Source organism: Leptonychotes weddellii, chromosome 8, assembly GCF_054177405.1.
Source record: "Leptonychotes weddellii isolate Sample4059 chromosome 8, ASM5417740v2, whole genome shotgun sequence".
NCBI classification, from domain to species: domain Eukaryota; kingdom Metazoa; phylum Chordata; class Mammalia; order Carnivora; family Phocidae; genus Leptonychotes; species Leptonychotes weddellii.
The window spans coordinates 91566429-91576321 of NC_138376.1; positions in this window are offsets into that span (position 1 = coordinate 91566429).

Genomic DNA, 9893 nt, shown 5'->3' on the forward strand with positions numbered 1-9893 from the left:
GGCTCCCTGCTCAGTGGGGAGCCTGTTTCTCCCTATGCCTGCCGCTTCCCCCACTTATCCTCTCTCTCTCTCTGACAAATAAATAAATAAAATCTTTAAATAAAATAAAATAATTCTTCATTGCTTAGAACAGTGCCTATCCCTCATAAGACATTTTAAAATACTTTTGAGTGAATAAATAAATGAATAAACTGAAACCTTGAAACCCTCTGTGCTATCTAGGCTTATAAGTACAAATGAATTTATAACTAAGAAAAAAAAAGAACTTGTCAATTAGAGGTTGTGTTCAAAAACCAATCATGATTGTGGGGCACCTGGATGGCTCAGTTGGTTAAGCATCCAACTCTTGATTTCACCTCAGGTCATGATCTCAGAGTTGTGAGATTGAGCTCCACATTGGGATCCATGCTCAGTGGGGAGTCTGGTTGGTATTCTCTCTCTGCCCCTGCCAAGTAAATAAGTAAATCTTAAAAACAAACAAACAATAGTGATTGTTTTCTTTGAAGAGTCTTTAAGTGAACTTGGGAGCCAGAATGTTTCTAGATAATGGAAATAAAATTTGAGGGGAAGAGAAACGTAAGGAAGGGCTTGCCCTTGATAGATTGATAGGTATTTTGGGTCCATGATGTGACTTAATGTATGTTTAAGATATTCACTTCATTAATGGCAGAGGAACTTCTCCAAGTACCTAGACAGTATTGACTTATGTGGAAGTAGACTTCAGCAGAGATTTGTTTTTCTAATGTTCTGTTCTGACTGTGAAGTGAGACATGCCATAGGGAAACTAAAATTCAAGGGAAAGAAAAGACCATTTGCTAATTTATGCCACATTTGTTGTCACTCAGCTGTTGTTACCATTCACGTATGACTTAAATTCCTTTAATTACATCTCCATTTCACCACATAGGCATAAAGCGTAAAACCTTTACAGTGCACACAATTTCCTGGTCAGCCTCCAAAGACTGAGTTGGGTGTTTTCTCAATATGTGGGGCACATCTAGCTTTCATAATTATGTGTTTCTGAGACATTTTGCCTACATCATCAATTGAAGTAAAAGATCATGGAAAATAAAATAGCAAGAGCTTTTTTGTTTTCTTTTTGCTCCTGGAATGAAAGAATGTAAAGAATAGAATAGGTGATTAGAAGAATTACAGCACAGAAACTAAATTTAAAGTATTATTTTCCATTTCATGGGGCTTAAGAATACAAAGGTTGAATAGACATTTCTTCAAATATGTACAAATGGCCAATGAACACATGAAAATATGGTCAACATCATTAGTTATTAGAGAAGTGCAAATCAAAATTACAATGAGCTACCATTTCATACCCATTGAGATTTAGGGTACTTAAAAAAAACACCAAAAAATGCAACAGCATCAACAAAATAAAATGGAAAATAACACATGTTGGTGAGAATGTGGAAGAATTGGAACCCTCATATATTGCTGGTGGGAATGGTTTAGCATCTGTGTAAAACAGTTTTGTGGCTTCTAAAAAAATTAAACATAAAATTACCATATAACCCTGCATTCCTTTCCTACATTCCATTCCTACATATATTCCAAAAAGCCCTGAAAAAAGGCACTAAACTAGTACATGTACACACATGCTCATATCAGAACTATTCACAAGAGCTAAAAGTTGGAGACAGTTCAGATGTCCATCAACAGATGATTGGATAAACAAATTGTGTTATATACATATAATGGAGTAATTATTCGAACACAAGAGGGAACAAAGCACTGATACATGCTACAATGTAGATGAGCCTCCAAAGTGAAAGAAGCTAGGCACAAAAGGTCCCATACTATATGAGTCTATTTATATGAAATATCCAGAATAGATGAATCCATAGAGAGAGAATACAGATTGGTGGTTGCCAGGGATTAGGGGAAAGTGGAGATGAGGTGAAACTGTTTAGTGGGTGAGAGGTTGTATTTTGCAATGATGGAAATATTATGAAACTAGACAGAGGTGGTGATTGCATAACACTGTGAATGGACTAAATGCCACTGAATTATTCACTCTAAAATGGTAGATTAATTTTGTGTTATGTGAATTTTGCCTCAATAAACTATTCTAAAAATACAGATGTTAATAAATATTTATTTATATATGCAAATGAGTTTAAAGAATGGGATGATGACAGAGTTTGAACGAAATCTTTAAGTTATTTTTAAGACAAATTGGTTTCTTTTTCTTTTCTTTTCCTTTTTTTTTTTTTTTTAAGATTTTATTTATTTATTTGACAGAGATGGAGAGCACAAGTAGGCAGACTGGCAGGCAGAGGGAGAGGGAAAAGCAGGCTCCTCACTGAGCAAGGAGCCTGATGTGAGACTCGATCCCAGGACCCTGAGATCATGACCTGAGCCAAAGGCAGACGCTTAACCAACTGAGCCACCCAGGTGTCCCGTGTTGGTTTCTTTTTCAACTAGTTACTGAGCCTTAGAAACTGTGATTGTAGGATTTGAGAATGAGATTAAATCACTCCAAATACAAAGAATGATGCCAAAGGCATTTCATTTTAATAATTATAACAATAATATCTGGATTATACATCTTCAAGAGTTCAATTCCATTAATAATAACCAAAACAGTAATATGTTCATTCCTATACATTTCTTGAGTGCCTTTTTTGCCATTTTAATTTCCTTTATTCATTTAGAAAAATAAATTTCTGAATTTTACATTCTCTTCGAATATGTATACAATTTCATTACAATAAAATCTTTGTACCACAAAAATATTTCTGACAAAAGCTTATCCCTTTCACATACTGATCAAAAGTGAAAGAGCTTCTAGTTCTCACTTTTCTCTTAATAAACAACAGTTGAATTGCTAGACTAAAATCAAAATGATGTTTCTCTGTGAAAGAAATCACTTTCTTGCTACTTCTTTCTAAATTTACTTTTTATATAAGTTCAGAAACAACATATCTCATCCCAATCCACCAGCCCCCTCTGCATTATATGGCTATCACCATAATAACCCTCAAGGAATGATTTAACTTCATAATTATAAGGACCCAAAGAATGATTAGAACAATGTTTTTCTTCTCTCTCATTTCCTCTTGTTAATTCTCTAGCCTGCAATTTGCCTTTCCTTTAATGTTCACTGTTGGGGCCCAATAATGCCCCCTGGTAGAAGCAGGATGAGGAGTTTATTCAATGCAGAATGATGAATGTCTTTGCACAGCAGTAGGATGTACAAGCATATTGAATTGATTACTGGCTTGCTTTCCCCATTTCCTTTTAAAATTTGTTGTTTAAAGATCTGTAGTTACAAATATTAACTTGGAGTTTTGGGAAAATATCAATAGCTATTTTCAGAGTTGGCCTGTAGAGCAAAAGTGACTAAACATGTTTTATATTATTTTATATATCTCGCATTTATATAATTGGATATAAACACACGTCTGGTTTTATGGCCATGGAAACTCCCTGACATTTTATCCCAAGGATTGAATTGAAAACAATGGATTATGTATCTGTGTCTGCCTGTCTTTTCTTCACACAAGTGTTACTTAATTGCAGAGAAACTCTTGATTCTTGCAGATTGGGAAATAAATTAAGGCACAAGTAAGTGTGAGTGCAATTAAGGAGGAAATGAAAGCACATTATTAGGATTGGCTCAAACCAGATGAAATAAAATTGAAATATTTAAAAGGGCCAAGAAGAGAAACTTTTAAACTATTAAATCAATGCTTTTGGAAAAGTTAGCTATTTGGGTCAAAAATAATGTTAAGCCCCTGGACAATATTATACCAAAAATTAAAGATGTTCTAATAACTTAAATGTGGAAAAAATATGAAAGTGCTAGATTGGAATATAAGACAGTTGTCTCATAATTAGAGACAAAACAGGCTTTCTGCTTGTGTTTCGGTACTGTAAAGGAGAGGATTGGTGCATTTAGCAATACAGACTTTCAAATCAGCACAGTGAAGTATAAAAGGTGCAATATAAGATACAGACTGAGAATAAATACCTGTAAAATAGTTGCCAAATAAAATATTATCTATAATACATATATACATATATATAATATATACATAGCTTTTAGAAACTGATATAAATTTCCCAAACAACTTAAGAGAAAAGTAGGCAGAATGTAGATAATTGATAGAATCTAAGTGTGTGAGAAGGTACACAAATGATCAATAACTACCTGAAAAAATGTTCAGATTCACTGAAAATCAGCAAAGGGCAAATTGTTTCACATCAATGAATACCACTTCTTACATATATGGAAAAGAAAGGATTGATGCTATCTAGTATTGGACATGAATGGAAATGTATATCTTCATACATTTCTGATAGGAATATAAACTGATAAATCCTTTTTTTGAGGTCTATTTATGAAAAACTATCAATTTTAAATGCACATAACCTGCCTTAGAAGTTCTTTTCAAAGTATTCAAACTACAGAAATGCTTGTACATGTGCTCAGCTACTTCTGTAGGGTAACATTTTAAGAGGAATATTCAAGAGCAACATACATATTCATTTCCAGGAAATGTTTGTTTAAACAATTGTACATCTGTACAACAGAATACTCTGCACCCTTTACAAAGAATAAGGTAGATTTGTTATAATGTGGAGATATATTCATGATTTTTTGTTCCACAAGGGGTTTTCCTAAAAATTTGCAAAGATTATCCATAGTATGATCTCATCTTTAAAAAATCCAGATGACTATATGTATAAAAGTGTGTGACTGCTTGGAAAAAAGGCCTGGATGGTTGTTCAAACACTATCTCTGATAAACAAAACAGAATATGTTGGAGAATGGTGAAAAAAGACGTTTAAGTTTTACCTAACTACCTATATTGTTTGACATTTTTATAAATGAATGCTATTTTTAAATAAATTTAACTATAATAAGTATAACAAAAAAGAGCAGAGAAAAACAATAGAGATGTTTGAGTTATACCCTTTGAGGATTTTTAAATTGAAATTTTTCATGAATTAGGTGTTCTAAGAAAACCTCTCCAAAATATTTAGTTGGCCTAATATTGTAAGCAGTTAAAATGAAATCACTCTTCAAATTAACCTTTTGGCAGATTGAAATAAGATGAATATATTCAAACAGGGCTTTAGGCATTTCCTCTGTGTGTGTGTTCCTTTGGAAGGCTCAAAATTGTAACTTGTCTAATTCAGAATGTCCATGAGGGAATATGGACCCACACATCCTCTGAAGTGTTAGAGAAATTATAAAAACCAAACAAAAATTACTCACCTTGTGAAAAAGTAATCTTCATGTGTTACAGATTCCCTTGGATCTTGAAAATAACTTTATTGCCTTTCACCTTGCCTGAACTTGTAACTCACAATGCACTCATTTTTTTTTCTGACTTCACAAAACCCCTCACTCTAACGTTAAAACAAATCTTTGATAAATTTTCATGTGGTTTTCATCTATGTGTTTATGTTAACAAATACACTATTAGAAGGGATTTGTCTGTTTAGCTGCCCTTTGTACATTCTCTAGTATGACATGATATATATGCAAAATAACTTTTATGAAAATACTTGAATTATACATTTAGTTACAGAATATACTTTACTTACATTGTGGGAAGAGGGACTTTAAATCTGTTTTACACTTTACAATTACTGTTTTTAAAATGAGTGTTTTAAAAAATTCTGTTTATTTTAATGCATGCCTTTCATTTCCTTTATAATTGGTTAGTTGAACATTATTTTTATTTTTATTTTTATTTATTTATTTTTTTAAGATTTTATTTATTTATTTGAGACAGAGAGAATGAGAGACAGAGAGCATGAGAGGGAGGAGGGTCAGAGGGAGAAGCAGACTCCCTGCCGAGCAGGGAGCCCGATGCGGGACTCGATCCCGGGACTCCAGGATCATGACCTGAGCCGAAGGCAGTCGCTTAACCAACTGAGCCACCCAGGCGCCCCTTGAACATTATTTTTAAAAAATAATCTCGATTACTGTGAGTTCCACAATAAAAATAAAACAATCACGGAAACTTTTTGACTAAATTGTGTGTGGCTCACCAGGATATAAATGTACTTGCACATTCTCTATTGAAGAGGCCACTTGGATAAGGCATTTTTTATTTGCTGTTTTCTCCATAGGTTTATCTCCATGAATTAAAATAATGAAGGGAGAAAAGATGAACTGATTGCCGAAAACCATCCCAAGAAGGTTCTCCCTTTTCACTAGTACAAAAGAGAGGTAAGCATGATTATTATTCCCTTATCATTTGCTTGGGCATGTTATCACGATGCTATGTTTTATAGATGGAATATTTCATTAAAACATGGAAATTATAGAGACATCCTCCTTATTCTTATAACTTTTCATCCTTTTTTTCCCCTAATCTTTAGACATCTTTTCTTTTTCGTTCAAGAAATGTAGGCATATATTCTAAATGAGTTGCTGTTACTAAGAAATTTCTCTGGGTCTAAAGATGTCTATTTCTGCACCTAAGAGTACTAATCTGGTTTTGGCAGAATTATAGGTATTCAACATCCCATCAATCTCTGTGAAACCTTCTGGAATAATATGAATGCAGCAACATTGCTGATAATGTTCTGTATCAATCAAGTAGAGAAGTTGTTCTTTAGAAGGTTGCATTTAGTTTATCTACAGTAATTGTAGTCTGTCTTTGATAGCTTGCTGTCTAGGTTGCACTGTGCTATTGTGAGTTTGTCCCTGTGCTATTCCGCTGTCTTCTTGAATTTCTGAAATATTAATGACTGACTTTTGGCATAAGGGGCTTTACATGGGAACACATGTTGCCATAATAATCTGGGATTGGATGATTTCCACTGTTACCAATTTATGCAATACTTAAATTACAGTTTGGTCTACTTTTCTGAATTAAAGAGTAAATGAAAGTGATTATAGAGTTGTTTTGTGAAAAAGACACAGGAGATTGGTAATGTGCATAATCCGACTGAAATTCAGTGTGTTAGTAGTAAACTTGTAAACACAATGCAGGCATATTAATATGAAATCTGTCAATTTGGTTTTCGTACCAAATATCTCCTTCCAAGCTCAGCCTGAGGATTACCTGTATTTACTAATACATTAGAAAAATCTGTTTAAGACCAAAAACCCTATGCTATGTCTTGTTTTTAGGTAAAATTCAATAGAGATTCAAATTAAAGAAGGACATATATGTGGCATTTTATGTAATTAGGGACAGTCCCATTAGGACTTCCAACACCATAAGGAAAAAAGTCATAACTTTTCAAAATCTATTTTTATATCACTTTACACCAGTCTGTTGAAACATTTTTACATTGTATGTATTATGGTCTCTAAGGGATTTACCAAAATAGGTGCTTCTTTAGAAAAACAGTTTCACTCAAAAATTATTTCAGGTAGTATAGATTCCTTGCTGGAGATTGTTTTAGAAGAAGGTATGATCAATACTGAGGATGAAGTTCAAGATGTCAGGAGTTTGTATAAGTCAGGTTGTTGCATAATATATTTATGTTATAAACTTCAAGGGGAATTACCAATTACAATTAGGTAAATTTAACTTTGGAAATATAAAACATTGCAAATTTCTATTCCAAGCTCTCTAAGTGATTCCTATATTGTTCCCACTACCCTTTTACTAATGATTACAAGGAGACAATCATTTATTTCTGTCAATGACTGAGGCCTTGAAAAAATTGAGTTCATGCTAATAAGCTAAATGTCTTATTAAAGTAACAAGAAAAAAGGAAACATGTTTAGATGGTGAGTCTACCCCTGTTATGACTTCTCAATTAAATCCTAATTCCCATATATTCATGGTTAATGTCATTCACTGCTGTTTTTAATTACTGAGCCACAAATGTGGTTATCATTTTCTAATCTCAAACAAAATTTCCCACCTCACCTTGTTATGTAAATGTTATCCCACATATAGCAATATATTATATATAACGTACATTAATGTGTAGGAACTTTCCTTTGGTATTTTTAGCAAGTAAACTTAGAGATGGTTATATGGTGGGTGGTGTGTTTGTAAGTGTGTGTAAAACATAAATACCTTTAATATCTGTATTTCCTTTCTCCTAATCTGTTTGAGGTATATAATATCATTCTATTTATTTATTTTTTAATTCTTATGTTAATCCCCATACATTACATCATTAGTTTTAGATGAAGTGTTCCATGATTCATTGTTTGTGGATAACACCCAGTGCTCCATGCAGAATGTGCCCTCCTCAATACCCACCACCAGGCTAACCCATCCTCCCACCCCCCTATAATATCATTCTAAAGAGAGTTTTTATTATGGCAAAATTAATCATAATTTTAATTTTTCTCCCTATGACTTCAACCGTTACAGTGCAATCAATTTTGCTAGGACCTTCACGATAAACTCAAACTTATTGGCATAGTGTAAAAACTCTTCTTGGTGGTAACTCTGTCAAATCCCTTGCTGTTCCTCAGAGCCCGTGTTTTCTCTTGACCTCCACGCTTTGAATATTATACTTTCTCTGCCTGACTCACCCTTTTCAATGAAGCTAACAGTTACCTCTTAATATTTGTTTTAGTACTTCACTGACACCTCAACTAAGTTAGATGTATCTTCTCTAGGAGGTTAGAGCATGCTTCCTCCTATTTTATTACTCAAAGGTTTTATATTTCTTGTGTTTTGATCACAGCGTCATACTTCATGTCTTTCATCATGAGAATGATATCTACTGTACAACCTATTTCATGTGCTCTCTCATTCATGGGATGAGAGTCTTCCTCTTCACATCCATTTACTCCTTCTTCTCAATTATACAGGTTTACTCATTTGTTGTGAAGAGTGAATCGCTATTAAGTTGGACCTCAAAGCATTTGGGGCATTTAGTTTGTAGTGTTAAATGAACCTATGTTTTGTGCAATACTTCAATCAACCTAAATGGATCTCCATAATATTCAGGACTGAATTAAAATATCATTGCATTCAAGTCTCTTCTTAATATAGCCCAGATAATAACACAGGGCTTCATCCATGCCTTTCTCTTCCTCCTCCTCTTCTTCCCCTTCTTCTCCTCCCCTGTTGTCCCCTCTCCTCCCCCTCCTCCTCCTCTTTCTCCTCTTCCTCCTCCTCCCCCTCTTTCTCTTCCTCCTCTTTCTTCTTCTTCCCTTCCTTCTCCTTCTTCCCCTCCTTCTCCTTCTTCCCCTCCTTCTCCTTCTCCTTCTTCTCACCCAACACCAGGACTCACTCCTGGTGTTGTAAATTTTATGAGTTTGGACAAATGTATAATGACATGTATCCACCTTTATATATCATACAGAATAATTTCACTATCCTGTGAAACTAAAATCCTCTGCTTCACCTACCTATTCATCCCTTCCTCCTTCCTAACCACTGGAAGCCTCTGATCTTTTTAGTGTCTCCATAGTTTTGCCTTTTCCCAAATGTCATATAGTTGGAATCATATAGTATGTGATCTTTTCAGATTGGCTTTTTCACTTAGTAATATGCATTTAAGTTTCCTTAATGTCTTTTCATGATTTGATAGCTCATTTCTTTTTAGTACTGAATAATATTCCATTGTCTGAATATTTGTTTATCCATTCATCCACTGAAGGACTTGGTTGATTCTAAGTTTTTGCAATGATGAATAAAGCTTCTTTAAACATATATGTGCAACTTTTTGTGTAGGCATAAGTTTTCATTCCTTCAGGTAAATACCAGGGAACACCATCACTGGATTGTATGATAAGAGTATGTTTAATTCTGTTGAAATAGCCAAACTGTCTTCTGAAATGGTTATACTCTTGTGCATTCCCAACAGCAATGAATGAGCATTTCTGTTGCTCCAATCCTGGCCAGCATTTAATAGTGTCAGTGTTCTAGATTTTTGCCATTCTTATAGGTACGTAGTGGTATCTTGTTGTTTTAATTTGCATTTCCCTGATGATG